Source organism: Ahaetulla prasina, chromosome 5, assembly GCF_028640845.1.
Source record: "Ahaetulla prasina isolate Xishuangbanna chromosome 5, ASM2864084v1, whole genome shotgun sequence".
Lineage (NCBI taxonomy): Eukaryota > Metazoa > Chordata > Lepidosauria > Squamata > Colubridae > Ahaetulla > Ahaetulla prasina.
The window spans coordinates 136,923,787-136,939,495 of NC_080543.1; the positions used below are offsets into that span (position 1 = coordinate 136,923,787).

The 15,709-nt window shown below is 41.7% G+C and overlaps 1 protein-coding gene across 9 annotated transcripts in view; it reads right to left on the reverse strand.

Annotated features, from left to right (window-relative positions):
• The window catches only part of ENOX1 (ecto-NOX disulfide-thiol exchanger 1), a 550,463-nt gene that overhangs the window by 230,880 nt on the left and 303,874 nt on the right, over positions 1 to 15,709 (reverse strand). Inside the window, exon 4 of one of the 9 annotated variants that reach the window (XM_058185665.1) lies at positions 12,688 to 12,828. The exons of the other annotated variants lie outside the window; for them this stretch is intronic. The gene's annotated coding sequence lies outside the window, so the exon portion shown is untranslated. The remainder of the gene's footprint in view (positions 1 to 12,687; positions 12,829 to 15,709) is intronic. 9 annotated transcript variants of the gene reach the window in all.

Sequence of the window (15,709 nt, forward strand, 5' to 3'; positions counted from 1 at the left end):
TAAAACTATAGTTAAAAATACAAAACCCCGTTTAAAATTAATTTTAAAATTAAACCCTAGGCCAGCCCTGTACAAATAAATAGATGTGTCTTAAGCTCGCGGCGGAAGGTTCGAAGGTCAGGAAGTTGACGTAATCCTGGGGGGAGCTCGTTCCAGAGGGTGGGGGCCCCCACAGAGAAGGCCCTTCCCCTGGGTGTCGCCAGTCGGCACTGCCTGGCGGACGGCACTCTAAGGAGTCCCTCCCTGTGAGAGCGTACGGGTCGGTGGGAGGTAGTTGGTGCATTTGCATTTGAAAGACCCAGGCCACTCTTTCGAAGATAGCAAAGTCCACATTTTGGGCAGAGAGGATTGCTGGTTTGAAAGAGGGGTCAAAGAGGCCATCTAGGTGAAAATTGAACAGCCCTCCCTCACCAGAGGGGGAAGGACACGGCATCATCTATCTCCAGTCTACAACACAATCCTTTCATCAGTTCCAAGAAGGCTCCACACTAATTTGCAGCACTCAGGTGACCCTGAGGACGCAGATTAAACCTCCAAGTGGCCTCAACGACCCTCTGAAAGGATGCAAATGACCAGCTGCCTGCAAGGAGTATAAACCCTTCCGTTCCCCACCATTCAGTCAAAACTGAAGAAGCTTCTTGGATGAGAAGCGAAACGTCTTCAAAGAAAAACCAGAAAGTCCAGCTGCCTCTTGGAAAAAGCACCTTTGTTTTAAGTTGAATCTGGCTTCCTAACACAATCGTGGGACACTGCCACCGTCATAAATTCGAGTCAGTTGCCATGTGTCTGAATCTTGATCATATGACCATGGGGATGTAACAATAACGGAGTTGGAAGGGACCTTGGAGGTCATCTAGTCCAACCCCCTTGTTCTGTCCCCCCTCGCCTCCGTCCGAGTGATGGCTTAATTAGCCGGCACTATCAGCTCTGGCAGCAAACTAGCGAGCGTCTCCCAAGTGACTCTGTTATCTCCCTCAACGCCGATGAGTCACCCAGGAACAAACAGTACTTCAGCTCTTAGTTAAGCAGTTGATTTGCCTGTTACAAAGAGGCATAGCAGCCCTTGCTGCCTTTATATCCTGTGGGGTGTGGCTCCATGACTCAGCACTTCCTAGGCCTGCCCCACCCCTGCTTCTGTTGTTCCCGCCTCTCCTGTCTACGAAACCTAGGGTCCAGCCAGGCCTGATTGCCATCAGCCGGGTCTGGAGGCGTGGCCTGGGGGGGGAGTCAGGGGATGGAGGCCTCATTATCTTGTCCACCTGGCCTGCCTCTGGCTCCTGGACTTGAGCCAAGGAAGCCGGTGCTCCCAAGGTAAGTCCTGATGGCCTTTCCCCCTCACTGTCCAAGTCACTTTCTGGCAGGAGGCCCGGCTCGGGGGCCGCAGACACAACACCCCTTCTCACGCAGGAGACCTTTACTAGGGATTCAAACCACCGAACCGCCAACCTTTCTGATCGACAAGCTCAGTGTCTTAGCCACTGAGCCACCTCGCCAGATTTGAAAAACATTCCTAAGTCGCTTTTTTTTTAGCACCGTTGTAATTTCAAACGGTCTCTAAATGGATTGTTGTAAGTCGAGGACCGCCTGTAATTCCAATATTAAATTAAACCTACTGTTGGGGAGAGAGTCCCAGACAGCAACCACGCAGCAGCAGCAGCTGCAACATTAAATGTGTAATAATATTTAGATGAGCAGCCTCCGAACCATTCACGAATCGACACCAGGCTCCTGAGGAATTTGTGGCTTTCATCCACTGCCTTCCAAAAAATCTTTGTGTGTCAAAACTGCCTCTACAAAAGTATCCTCTCTTTGCTATGCATTAATTTTCACAGTCAGGTAACTTCCACGTCTCCTGCAAGGCATAAGGGAAATATTTCAAATAAACAAGTCGTTCTTCTTAACAATGGAGACACGGAAAAAGGCCGTGGAACGCTTTGAAGCTCAGCTTTCGCATTTCCAATAAATTATCTGCCATACAGGTAGTCCTTGACTTACAAGAGTTCATTTAGGGACCGTTCAAAGTTACAAGGGACCAGAGGTCCCTTTCACATAATTTTACCACTGGTTCGCCACACACTGAAAGTGCAAATACGCGCCTTCTGCGCATGTGAACGGCTTTCTCTGCAGGCACTTTGCTGCTCTCACGTGCGGCTTGCAAGGATATGAATGTCTTACAAAATGTGGCTAAATAGGAGGGCATAGCGCCAGGACAGGTGGGCGGGGGCGCCACCTGCAGTCGCCTCTACGGGTTCACGTGAACCGGTCTGAACCGGCTGAAACCCACCGCTAAATGGCACTGAAAAAAGTGACCGATGGCCATTTTTCAAGCCAACAACCGTTGCATGGTCATGTGATCAAAATTCAGAGGCTTGGCCACTGGCATGTACTTATGACAGTTGCAACTGTCATAAGTACATGCCAGTGGCCGGGTCCACGGGGTCACGTGATCCCCTCTTGCGAAGCAAAGTCAATAAGGAAGCCTAATTCAATTAACAACCAGGTTACTAACTTATCAACTGCAGTGATGTTACTTAACAACTGTTGCGAGGAAGGACATGAAAGAGGGAAAAAGTCGCTTAAGGACTGTCCCACTAAGGAAGGTCGTAAAACAGGGCAAAACTCGCTTAAGAAGTGTCTCACTTAGCAACAGGAATTTTGGGCTCGGTTGTGGTCATACGTTGTATGTTTAATTTCATTTTTTTTAAAAAAAAAAATTATTTTTTTAAAAAAATAAATTAAAATTAATTGTAAATTAAATTATTTTTTTTAAATAAAGCTTTCCTTGCAATTTCTGTCTGCGTTTCTTCTCTACTTGAGAACAATTCTTTATCTCCAGAGTTTAATTCAGTGATCTTAAATTCCTGTCTCTCCTACATACAATTTACAGAGCAATCGAATTTGCATATCCTAAGAAAAAATGGGTATTTCCATCCAAACATTACCCTTTCCTACCATCCACCGCCCAGCTAACATAAAAGAGCATTTTTTAAACCGCTGCTGGCAGCATTGCAAAAAGCATCAATATTTTAAACTTCTCTTCCTGATGCGTCTGTTGAATAAATGCATAACACCAATTTTTATATCTCATGATGGGTCTCTCCAAACAGGACATTTTTGGAAAGATAAAAAGATGACGCTCATTTAAAAGGAAAACCAGCAGGGAAGGTGTGTGGCACAGATGATAGATAGATAGATAGATAGATAGATAGATAGATAGATAGATAGATAGATAGATAGATAGATAGATAGATAGATAGATAGATATGATATGATATGATATGATATGATATGATATGATATGATATGATATAATATAATATAATATAATATAATATAATATAATATAATATAATATAATATAATATAATATAATATAATATAATATAACAACAGAGTTCGAAGGGACCTTGGAAGCCTTCTAGTCCAACCCCCTGCCCAGGCAGGAAACCCTACACCACTTCAGTCAGATGGTTATCCAACATTTTCTTAAAAATTTCCAGTGTTGGAGCATTTACAACTTCTGCAGGCAAGTCGTTCCACTTATTAATTGTTCTAACTGTCAGGAAATTTCTCCTTAGTTCTAAGTTGCTTCTCTCCTTGATTAGTTTCCACCCATTGCTTCTTGTTCTACCCTCAGGTGCTTTGGAGAACAGCCCAACTCCCTCTTCTTTATGGCAGCCCCTGAGATATTGGAACACTGGTACCTAGTCCTTCTTTTTATTAAACTAGACATTTTTTATTAAACTTTTTATTAAACTAGATAGATAGATGGATGGATGGATGGATGGATGGATGGATAGATAGATAGATAGATAGATAGATAGATAGATAGATAGATAGATAGATAGATAGATACAGATAATAAATATAGATAGATGATAGATGAGAAAGAGAGAGAGAGAGAGAGATGATAAATAAAGGATAGATAGATGATAAATGATAGATAGAAAATAGATAGATAGATAGATAGATAGATAGATAGATAGATAGATAGATAGATAGATAGATAGATAGATAAATAGATAGATAGATAGATAGATAGATAAATAGATAGATAGATAGATAGATAGATAGATAGATAGATAGATAGATAGATAGATAGATAGATAGATAGATAGATAAATAGATAGATAGATAGATACAGATAATAAATATAGATAGATGATAGATGAGAAAGAGAGAGAGAGAGAGAGATGATAAATAAAGGATAGATAGATGATAAATGATAGATAGAAAATAGCTAGATAGCTAGATAGCTAGATAGATAGATAGATATGTGGAGAGGGCATTAAACACCAGATTAAATTACTATCAAAGGAATTAGACAAATCTGGAAGGAATTGTTCTTGATTTACAACAGTTCATTTAGTGACTGTCCGAGGTTACAAAAACACTGAAAATGTCACTTATGATCCTTTTTCACACTTACAACCGATGCAGGATCCCCGTTTTCATGTGATCAAAGTTCAGACGCTTGGCAACGGACTCATATTTATGACGGTTGCCGTGTCCCGAGGTCATGCAGTCCCCTTCTGCGACCTTTTGTCGAGCAAAATCAAATGCAAAGCCAGAGTTACTTACCCACCAGGTCACTAACTTAACGACCGCGGTGATTCGCTTAACGGCCGTGGCAAGAAAGGGTCGTAAAATGACCAAAAACTCACTTAACAACTGTCTCACATAGCCATGGACATTTTGGGCTAAATCGTGGTCGTAAATTGAGGAGTATCTGTATGTATTGTGCAGATCGAAGGCCAACTAATTCCAAGAGAAACAATAGCTTGAATTTTCCGGTTGTTGCATGAGGCTTCCTAACTCTGATCCCTGATCAGTAAAATACACATTAGGAAATTAATATCCTATGCTTGGAGGCACGAAGTTCCCAAAAGATCCCCTGATATTTCTCCAACATGATTACTGCAGAACGACCACGGGTGCAAAAAATAAACACAAGGAGGAGAAGCAGGATAGGAGTAAATGAAAGAATGATTGCAGCTTCCAACTTACACTCCATGGCATTGCTTCTCTTGCCTGGTCTACCTTGAAGGGGTGACATCTACGTCAGTAGTGGGTTTCAATTTCGGCCACTACCGGTTTGCTCATGGGCACTTGCACACACGTGTTCTGTGTTCTGTCCTCTGTCCGAATGATGGCTTAATTAGCCGTCACTATCAGCTCTGGCAGCAGAATAGCCAGTGTCTGCCAAGACCCTCCATTATCTCCCTCGACGCCGATGAGTCACCCAGGAACAAACTTCAGCTCTTAGTTAATCAGTTGATTTGCCTGCTACGAAGAGGCACAGCAGTTCTTGCTGCCTTTATATCCTGTGGGGTGTGGCTCCATGACTCAGCACTTCCTAGGCCTGCCCCACCCTTGCTTCTGTTGTTCCCTCCTCTCCTGCCTACGAAACCAAGCCTGATTGCCGTCAGCTGGGTCTGCAGGCGTGGCCTGGGGGGGGGAAGAGTCAGGGGACGGAGGCCTCGTTATCTCTTCCACCTGGCCTGTTTCTGGCTCCTGGAGCTGAGCCAGGCAAGCCGGTGCTCCCGAGGTAAATCCTGACAGCCCTTCCCCCTCCCTGTCCAAGTCACTTTCTGGCAGCAGGCCTGGCTCGGGGGGCGCAGACACAACAACACGTAACAGCTTCTGCGCATGTGCAGAGACCCCTGAGCGGGTGGGCAGAACCTCCCACCACCGCTACTATTGGTTCACCCAATCCAGGGCGAACCCAACACTGGTCTACGTAGGTCTGGGTTCTTTGGCCTGCTCCCTGGCCAGTTGGACTTGACATAAACCTTGAGGACTTTCCAAAGCAGGGGTCTCCAACCTTGGTCCCTTTAAGACTTGTGGACTTCAACTCCCAGAGTTCCTCAGCCAGCTGGGAGTTGAAGTCCACAAGTCTTAAAGGGACCAAGGTTGGAGACCCCTGTTCCAAAGGACGTCCCACCTTCTTCCAAAATGAATTCCTCAAAGATGAGTTGTTTTCAGAGTTTTAAAAAGTTTCTCCCTGGGTTTCTTGTTTGTGAGATTAATCTAATTAAGAGATTCACTTCTGTCTCTCGGTGGCTTATGTCTCTGCTTCTTCCCATCCATTTCCAAATTCCTCCCCAATCTCTTTTAGAAGGATGGTGATGGCTTTTAGTGTTATGCATATGTGTAGCTAATTTCATTTGCTTGGGTTATCATCCATGGGGAGTTTTGCGGGGGGGAGCCCAGTGATAGGCAAACGCTAATGAGCAAATAAACAACCAGGGGTTGGGAGAAATACCCATGCAATTAAAAAAATAACAACACCCAAATCCACAATGCAAGCAGACATAGGAAAAGTTTCGGCTCAATTTAATTTTATCTATTTCCTAAGAACTGTAAAATATTACATTTGCATATTTTATTGCCTGAAAGTTACAGTTATGCATGGCATCAAAAGGGAGCTATGATCTCGCATGGACTGAGAGTTTCAAAATGCATGAAGCGATTTGTCTCATAAATATTTTGCAGCCAACTCTGAACTAAAGTTTTCTTTTTTTTACATATCCAAGGAATTTTGCCTTAATGCAGCTAGCTTTAGACCAGGGGTGAAATCTACTTACCCTTTCTTACTGGTTTGGAAATACACGTGAGTGCGTGTCACATGTGTGTGCAGACCTTCTGTGCATGCCTGCGCAAAACTTTCTGCGCATACGCAGAACGTAAAAAACACATTACTTCCTGGTTAAAGCTGGGTGGATGGGTGGAGCTTTGCTTCACCATCGCTACCAGATCACCGAACTACCGGCCATGATTGCTATCGGATCGCGCAATCCGGACCGATCCGGGAGCATTTCACCCCTGGCTTTAGAGCCACTGAAATTCAAATAATTGCAAGAAATGCAAACTGATCTGAGTTGGGCCATTTCTATGCATTTATTTCCTCTGAATTCCATCAATCATATTTCACAGATGGAAGAAGTCCTTCTGGAATGCAAAAGTTCTAATTCCTTAAAATCTTGCCATCCTTCAAAGACATGTCATTCACCCAATTATTTCTGCTTTTTAGGTTCCTTATGAATAAAATCTGGTCCCTTTTTGTCTCTAGTCTGGGCTGACAAAAGGAATTTTATCATTCCTGCCTCAAATTCTTGATAATTCATTTAGTGACCGCTTGGTGTTACAACGCACTGAAAAAAGTGACTTATGGCTGTTTTTCACACTTACGACCACTGCAGCATCCCCATGGTCACGTGATCAAAATTCAGACGCTTGACAATTGACTCGTATTTATGACGGTTGCAGTGTCCCGGGGTCACGGGATCCCCTTTTGCGACCTACTGACACGCAAAATCAATGGGGAAGCTGGATTCACTTAACAACCGTGGCAAGAAAGGTCGCGAAATGGGGGAGAAAATTTACTTAATAAATGTTTCACTTTCACACGAAAATTTGGGGCTCAATTGTGGTTGCAAGTCGAGGATGACTTGTAGGAAACAAAATCAACGTCTTCTTAGACGTTGATTTTGGCTTAGGACCGGGCTACTTACGGGACCGTCTACTGCCGGCCTCTATCTCCCAGCCTCCGGTGCGTTCCCACAGAGAGGGACTCCTCAGAGTGCCGTCAGCCAAACAATGTCGACTGGCGGCCCCCAGGGGGAGGGCCTTCTCTGTGGGGGCTCCGACCCTGTGGAACGAGCTTCCCCTCGGGCTTCGACAACTACCTGACCTTGGGACCTTTCGCCGCGAACTTAAAACCTATTTATTCCATTTGGCTGGACTGGCCTGATTTTAAATTCTAAATTTTAAATTTTAACTGTGGGTTTTAAATATTTGTAATTTTTATAGAATAGAATAGAATAGAATAGAATAGAATAGAATAGAATAGAATAGAATAGAATAGAATAGAATAGAATAGAATAGAATAGAATAGAATTTTATTGGCCAAGTGTGATTGGACACACAAGGAATTTGTCTTGGTGCATATGCTCTCAGTGTAGATAAAAGAAAAGATACGTTCATCAAGGTACAACATTTACAACACAATTGATGATCAATATATCAATATAAATCATAAGGATTGCCAGCAACAAGTTATAGTCATACAGTCATAAGTGGAAAGAGATTGGTGATGGGAACTATGAGACGATTAATAGTAGTGCAGATTCAGTAAATAGTCTGACAGTGTTGATGGAATTATTTGTTTAGCAGAGTGATGGCCTTCGGGAAAAAACTGTTCTTGTGTCTAGTTGTTCTGGTGTGCAGTGCTCTATAGCGTCGTTTTGAGGGTAGGAGTTGAAACAATTTATGTCCAGGATGCGAGGGATCTGCAAATATTTTCACGGCCCTCTTCTTGATTCGTGCAGTATACAGGTCCTCAATGGAAGGCAAGTTGGTAGCAATTATGGGGTGTAATGTAATTTTAAATTTTCTGGCAAATTTGAATCAGTTTTTTAAGGGTTGTTTTAATTATGGTGTATGTTTCTGTTTGTATTTTATTTGCCTGTTCACCGCCCTGAGTCCTTCGGGAGAAGGGCGGTATACAAATTAAAACATCATCATCATCATCATCATCATCATCATCATCATCATCATCATCATCATTATTATTATTATTATTATTATTATTATTATTATTATTGACAGCATTTTAAAAAATGGAACAGTCTAACATTAACCACCTATATAGTATTTAGTAGTATTAGTATTTAGTATTTATTAGATTTTTATACCGCCCTTCTCCCGAAGGACTCAGGGCGGTTCACAGCCACTATAAAACAATGGCAATTTACAGATAAAAACAGAAATTAAAAAACTTATTATATGTTTGGCAAAAAATTTAAAACATTTATACCGTTAAAAAAACCCCTTAAAATTTGTATCGAATATAAATTAAAATTCAAACCCTTTAAAATATTAAAATTTAAAATTCCTAAGCCAGTCCCGCATGAATAAACAAATACGTCTTCAGCTCGCGGAGAAAACCTGGCAAGAATTCAGCCGTGTTATTAAGACACGTTCATTTTCTTGAGCTGAATGTCTCAAATAGACTCTGAAAAGCACAAGCACAAGGCACAAAAGCACAAGGAAAAGGCCATTGCTCTAAAATGCAATATATATATATATACTCCCGGGAAAGTAGCTTGGCCTGAAGGAATTCAGTTAATTATTATTTGTGACGGAGGAAAGACGGCAGTTCGGCTGTTCATGTAGTTAACCACTCAGCAGACTTCCAGAGAGTAAGGAAAAAAATAAAGAGCACCACGCAAGAGAGACAGAAAATTTAACCAGAAGCCTGCCAGCTAAGAACTATTTAAAAAAAAAAATCAAATTACTCATCTAGAATGATTCCTATTCAGGCTTTCAAGTTCACAAGGGGGGGTAGAAAAAGAGTAACTTTTACAGTGCAAAAATAACCAGACTGGAAGGTTTCCAGTCTAAATTGATCAATTGTCTTTTAAACCTCTCACAAAATTCCCATCAGCCAAGTTGGTTGCTGGCGGCCACCTTGCTAGAACGAATGGCCCTATAATTGAAATATAGGTGTCACCATGCCATGAATTCCCCCGAATAATAATTTCCTTTTTAATTCCATTAGCTAATTAAAGCATTGGGAACCAAAGCCTCAGCAGAGGTGCTATTTGATGTACTAAAAGAAATTGGCGATAGTAGAAATGAAAGCAACTGCTCACAGTTGGAAGGAATTCCATAGACTCTATTCCACTTTCCATTATCCTCAAAATAGAACACCTAAAGAAACCCTAAAATAATTATGTTTTAGCTCTGAACTCTGGTGGTGAAAACAGGTTCTAATTTTCATGGTTCTGTATGATCCAACTCGAAAAAGAACTCGTTCCCTTCACTGTTGGCTAATTTCAGGTAGTCCTCGACTTACAACAGTTCATTTAGTGACAGTTCAAAGTTATAACGGTGCTGAAAAGAATTACTTATGACCAGTTTTCACACTCACAATCATTGCAAAGGGAAGGGAAGGGAAGAGAAGGGAAGGGAAAGGAAAAGAAGAGAAGAGAGGAGAAGAGAAGAGAAGAGAAGAGAAGAGAAGAGAAGAGAAGAGAAGAGAAGGGAAGGGAAGGGAAGGGAAGGGAAGGGAAGGGAAGGGAAGGGAAGGGAAGGGAAGGGAAGAGAAGAGAAGAGAAGAGAAGAGAAGAGAAGAGAAGAGAAGAGAAGAGAAGAGAAGGAGAAGGAGAAAGAGAAGGAGAAGGAGTAGGAGAAGGAGTAGGAGTAGGAGTAGGAGTAGGAGTAGGAGTAGAAATAGAATAGGAGTAGAGTAGAGTAGAGTAGAGTAAAGTAGAATGAAGGGAAGAGAAGAGAAGAGAGAGAGAAGAGAAGGAGAATGAGTAGGAATAGGAATAGGAATAGGAATAGGAATAGGAATAGGATAGAATAAGAGTAAAGTAGAGTAGAGTAGAGTAGAGGAAGAGAGAAGAGAAGAGAAGAGAAGAGAAGAGAAGAGAAGAGAAGAGAAGAGAAGAGAAGAGAAGAGAAGAGAAGGAGAAGGAGAAAGAGAAGGAGAAGGAGTAGGAGAAGGAGTAGGAGTAGGAGTAGGAGTAGGAGTAGGAGTAGAAATAGAATAGGAGTAGAGTAGAGTAGAGTAGAGTAAAGTAGAATGAAGGGAAGAGAAGAGAAGAGAAGAGAAGAGAAGAGAAGAGAAGAGAAGAGAAGGAGAATGAGTAGGAATAGGAATAGGAATAGGAATAGGAATAGGATAGAATAAGAGTAAAGTAGAGTAGAGTAGAGTAGAGGGAAGAGAAGAGAAGAGAAGAGAAGAGAAGAGAAGAGAAGAGAAGAGAAGAGAAGAGAAGAGAAGAGAAGAGAAGAGAAGAGAAGAGATGGAAGGGACTTTAGAGATCTTCTATTCCAACCCCTTGCTCAAGCAGGAGACTCTATACCTTTCCAGACAATTGGTTGTCCAATCTCTTCTTTAAAACTTCCAGTGCTGGAGCAGTCACAAGTTCTTAAGAAATGCTACTTCTCCAGAACGCTCATGGGTTATTTCTTCTTCTCTCGAGAGGGCTTCTGTACCTGTCATGGGTCAAGTCCTTTTGCTGAAGCCTTTAAAAGACTTCCAAGGTGTTGTCTGTTGCCTCAAGGGGATCACTTGGGATGTGTGTGCCCTAATCCTGACATTTCAAAATGCATCAATTCTTAGGGAAGTTTTTTTTTCCCTTCAAGACAAAGAATGTGGACCTTTCATCTTAGTGCTTGTGTTCTCTTTTTCAAAAGCACAGACAAATTCATATTTTTAAATAAAAGACAGTGCTTGGCAGGCAGATAAATCATTTTTGTCACTGTTGTGGTAGCACAAAAATTGTAAAATTAACCATGATTGTTCCTATCAAATTAAATGACTGGACCAATCTATAATTTAAAAATTACTTCACTGGCTGAAAAGACTATAATTACACTATAGGGAGCAAGTTGGATCGTATTTTTAAGCACGCCTTCCCTTAACTGCCACACGAGTTAGAAAATATCAGGTCTCTTTCCTAACAATACTTGACCTTGCGGTTTGAAGAACTAGGTTTGATTAGCTCAGGTTTTTAACTAAAGGCTGGGTTTGGGAACTGTTTGAATGGAGAGCATTTAAGCAGCTTGTTACAACAGGGTCATCATGGAAAAGAGGGGGAAAAATTCAGACCAGAGTAGTCCTAGTTAGTAATTGGATAAGACAGGGGTCTGCAAACTTGGCTCTTTTAAGACTTGTGGACTTCAACTCCCAGAGTTCCTCAGCCAGCAAAGCTGGCTGAGAAACTCTGGGAGTTGAAGTCCACAAGTCTTAAAAGAGCCAAGTTTGCAGACCCCTGGGATAAGACACCACCAGGAAATCTCAATGCTCTGAGTTCACTGGGAAATTAAAAAAAGAATAGCTAACAAACCAGGTTTCTACTACGGTCAAAAAACTTGCATGGGATATCTAGACATTAAGCTTAACTCAAGGGTGGATTGATTGAATCATTCAGTGCACACTACTGAATTTGTCCCACCTTCTAAATTTCTAGAACTTTCTGGCTCTTTGCAAAGCAGAGCAAATAATAAGCCATATTTTAATAAAAAATATATGCCACAGCTGCTTCTGGTAATGTTCGCAGCCATCACACAATGCCAGCTGCGTTTTTGGTACATAGTAAATATAATAGAAGTCCTACTTCCCTCTCCCACCCCGTGAATTATTTCTGCTTCTGAAATCCTGGCATCTGATTTATGTTTTCAATGTTAGGAGTGGGAGGAGAGTTGGGGGAGAGGAAAGGAAGAAGAAGAAGAGGAGGAGGAGGAGGAGGAGGAGGAGGAGGAGGAGGAGGAGGAGGAGGAGGAGGAGGAGGAGGAGGAAGAGGAGGAAGAGGAAGAGGAGGAAGAAGAAGAAAAAGAAGAGGAAGAGGAGGAAGAAGAAGAAAAAGAAGAGGAGGAGTAGGAGAAAAAGAAGAAGAAGAAGAAAGAAAGAAAGAAAGAAAGAAAGAAAGAAAGAAAGAAAGAAAGAAAGAAAGAAAATGGAGGAGGAGGAGGAGAAACGGAGGAGGAGGAAAAGAGAAGGAGGAGGAGAAGAGGATTTTATTGATTAAGTCAATTGGCCATATCAAATATATGAAACCAATACAAACTTCCAAACAGATACAAATAAATCAAAACTTCATAATAAATCATCAGCCCTACAGTTAAGCCCAATATATAAATTTAATAAATAAATAAAATAAATAAAAATATGACCTGGGTATTCCGTCCTCTTTGAGACAGCCTTTGAAATGATGGGTGGGGTCTTACTGGTGTTATGTTTTGTTTTGTTTTTTGCAGGTTTTCTGATTGCTTTTTATTGGAGTACTCCAAGAAAAAGGGCTCCTGGCCAAAATGCTAAGAACCAAGAACAAAGGATGAAGAAAGCTTTATACATTTTCAGTGAAGAAGAAGGTGGGACAAGGGGAGATAATAAGAAATATCATCTAATAAACATTTTAGTAATAATTCTACAATGTGCTATTCCTAAACTGTTCCTATTCCTAAGCCTTGACTAATGAATGCCCCAGGAGTTATCTAATACACATTGGCTGCAGGCCATCTATATTCCTAATTTTTAGCTGAGGCCTGCAAGTTGTCTAACTCTTGTTACTTTTATCAGCTTTCTAAGTACCCAGAATTGTTACAAGATTTACACATGCATAGTTCCTGTGGATAAGCATTCTTTGTTCTTGCCAGACACACTCCCCAATTACAGTCTTCCTGATTTATTTTCAAGTATGTGCCATGACCTGGCTTTATTTTAGCATACAACCCATCACTACTAAGATTTATGTTGGTTGTTTATTTAGTAGCCTATGGCTATCACTAAATATTGTATCTGTCAGGTCCCAGATATTTCTTTTTTTAAAAAAACTTTATTGAACTTTTTTACATTAAAAGCATAAAAAAAGAAAAAAAGAAAAGCTTATATCATTTAACAGCTATTTGTGATGTTTTTCATCTAACAATAATCCGTGCAATAATGACAAACATTAAATTATACATTTAAAGCATTCTACCATTTCCAACTGGTCTACACATTGTGGGAACGCCTGGTCTACGAGCAGCTTTTCCTGCAGTAATCCACCCTCTCTTTCTCCACCCCTCTTTCCGGGAACAAACTGCCATTTGCTGAAACTTCCAGAGGTCTCCAGAGTCCCACCAGCTCAGCCAGGTTTAAAAGACTCCAGAGATTCGTTTTTGGGTTACTGCTCTCCAGATCATCCCTTGTTGGTTCTCAGTTAACCAGTTTTGTCTGGGGAAATCGTTTTGAACAGGAACTGCCTTCTCTGCCTTCTCTGTCCTTCCCCAAAAACGGCTGTTAGCTCAGATAAGAAATATGAATGGAAGACAGCTTGATTTCTGCAGGAGGTCCTGGCTTATTGATGGAAAGGGGGAGGAAGAAGAAGAAAAGGGGAAGTATTTACAGGAGACATAATAAAGACAGACAGGGGGTTTGAAACAGAATCAGCCACTGTGTATAAATCTCCCCATCCTTTTTCCACAAATGCATCTTTTTCAGACTATAGGAAAAACTATTCCGGGGCCCAAATTGTCTCAGGGATTTGAACCAGTTGATTGATTCAACTTCTCTTTGAAAGGAATTGAAAGGCAAATAAATCTGACTGTTAAGGTATCCCAGCTGCTTCTGCTAGTGTGATGTTAGGTTTGTATTCAGTAGGTTGAAAAGCAAAACAGGAACTCTAGATCAGGGGTCTCCAACCTTGGTCCCTTTAAGACTTTGGACTTCAACTCCTAGAGTTCCTCAGCCAGGTTTGCTTTGCTGGCTGAGGGATTCTGGGAGTTGAAGTCCACAAGTCTTAAAGGGACCAAAGTTGGAGACCCCTGGCCTAGATTGTCCATATTTTTACCCTGGAAGATGACAATAAGGTGAATTCCACATTATTGCTGAGAAATTGATGTGGCCACCTCCATGAAGTTACCTAGGTGGTGTTTAACTCAGAGGAGACTTTACATTCAGGTTTGCCTCAGAGTAAACCTCTGATTGTAGGACAATAGCATCACTCCATCCCATGTCCCAAAAGTGTTTTTTCAAAAGGCCACTTGACTTCGTTTTACTTTGAAGACATTTCACTTTCTCATCCAAGAAGCTTCTTCAGTTCTGATTATATAACAGAATAACAGAGTTGGAAGGAATTTTGTAGGTCATCTAGTTCAACCCCATGCCCAAGCAGGAGACCCTACACCAAGGGTCTCCAACCTTGGTCCCTTTAAGACTTATGGACTTCAACTCCCAGAGTCCCTCAGCCAGCAAAGCAGAGTTCCTCAGCCAGCAAAGCAAACCTGGCTGAGGAACTCTAGGAGTTGAAGTCCACAAGTCTTAAAGAGACCAAGGTTGGAGACCCCTGCCCTACACCATTTCTGACAGATGACAGTCCAATCTCTTCTTGAAAGCTCCAGGGATGAAGCTCCTACAACTTCTGTTCCATCGATTGATTGTTCTCACTGTCAGAAAATTCCTCCTTATTTCTAGATTGAATCTCTCCTTGATTAGTCTCCACCCGTTGCTTCTTGTCCTGCCCTCAGATGCTTTGGAGAATAGTTTGACTCCCTCTTCCTTGTGGCAGCCCCTGAGATATTGGAACACTGCTATCATGTCTCCCCTAGTCCTTCTTTTCATTAAACTAGTTCCTGCAACCGTTCTTCATGTGTTTTAGCCTCCAGTCCCCTAATCCTCTTGGTTGCTCTTCTCTGCACTTTTTCTAGAGTCTCCACATCTTTTTTTACATCGTGGCAACCAAAACTGGATGCAATATTCTAGGCGTGGTCTTACTAAGGCTTTATAGAGTGGTATTAATACCTCACATGATCTTGATTATGTTAATCCCTCTGTTAATGCAATTTAGATGGTGGATGATGGAAGGGTGTATATTTCTTGCAGTCTTCCTACCTCCTGTTAACAACTCAGTCCTTTCTAAAGTTCCAAGAAGCTTCCACATCCATTTGCACTATGCAGGTGACCCTGGGGGCGCAGATAAACCTCCACATGGCCTCAATGACACTCAGAGGGAATGCTAACAACCAAATGACTGCAAGGAATATAAATCCATCCATCCTCCCCCACGTCAGTCAGAACTGGAGAAGCTTCTTGGATGAGAAGTGAAAACGTGGTAAAAGGAAACCAGAATGCCAAAGAACACAATGCCTGGATATCATCAAAGCTGAAACCAACCAGAGCACAGAACAACTCCAAGAAGTAGCGCAAGATCAGAAG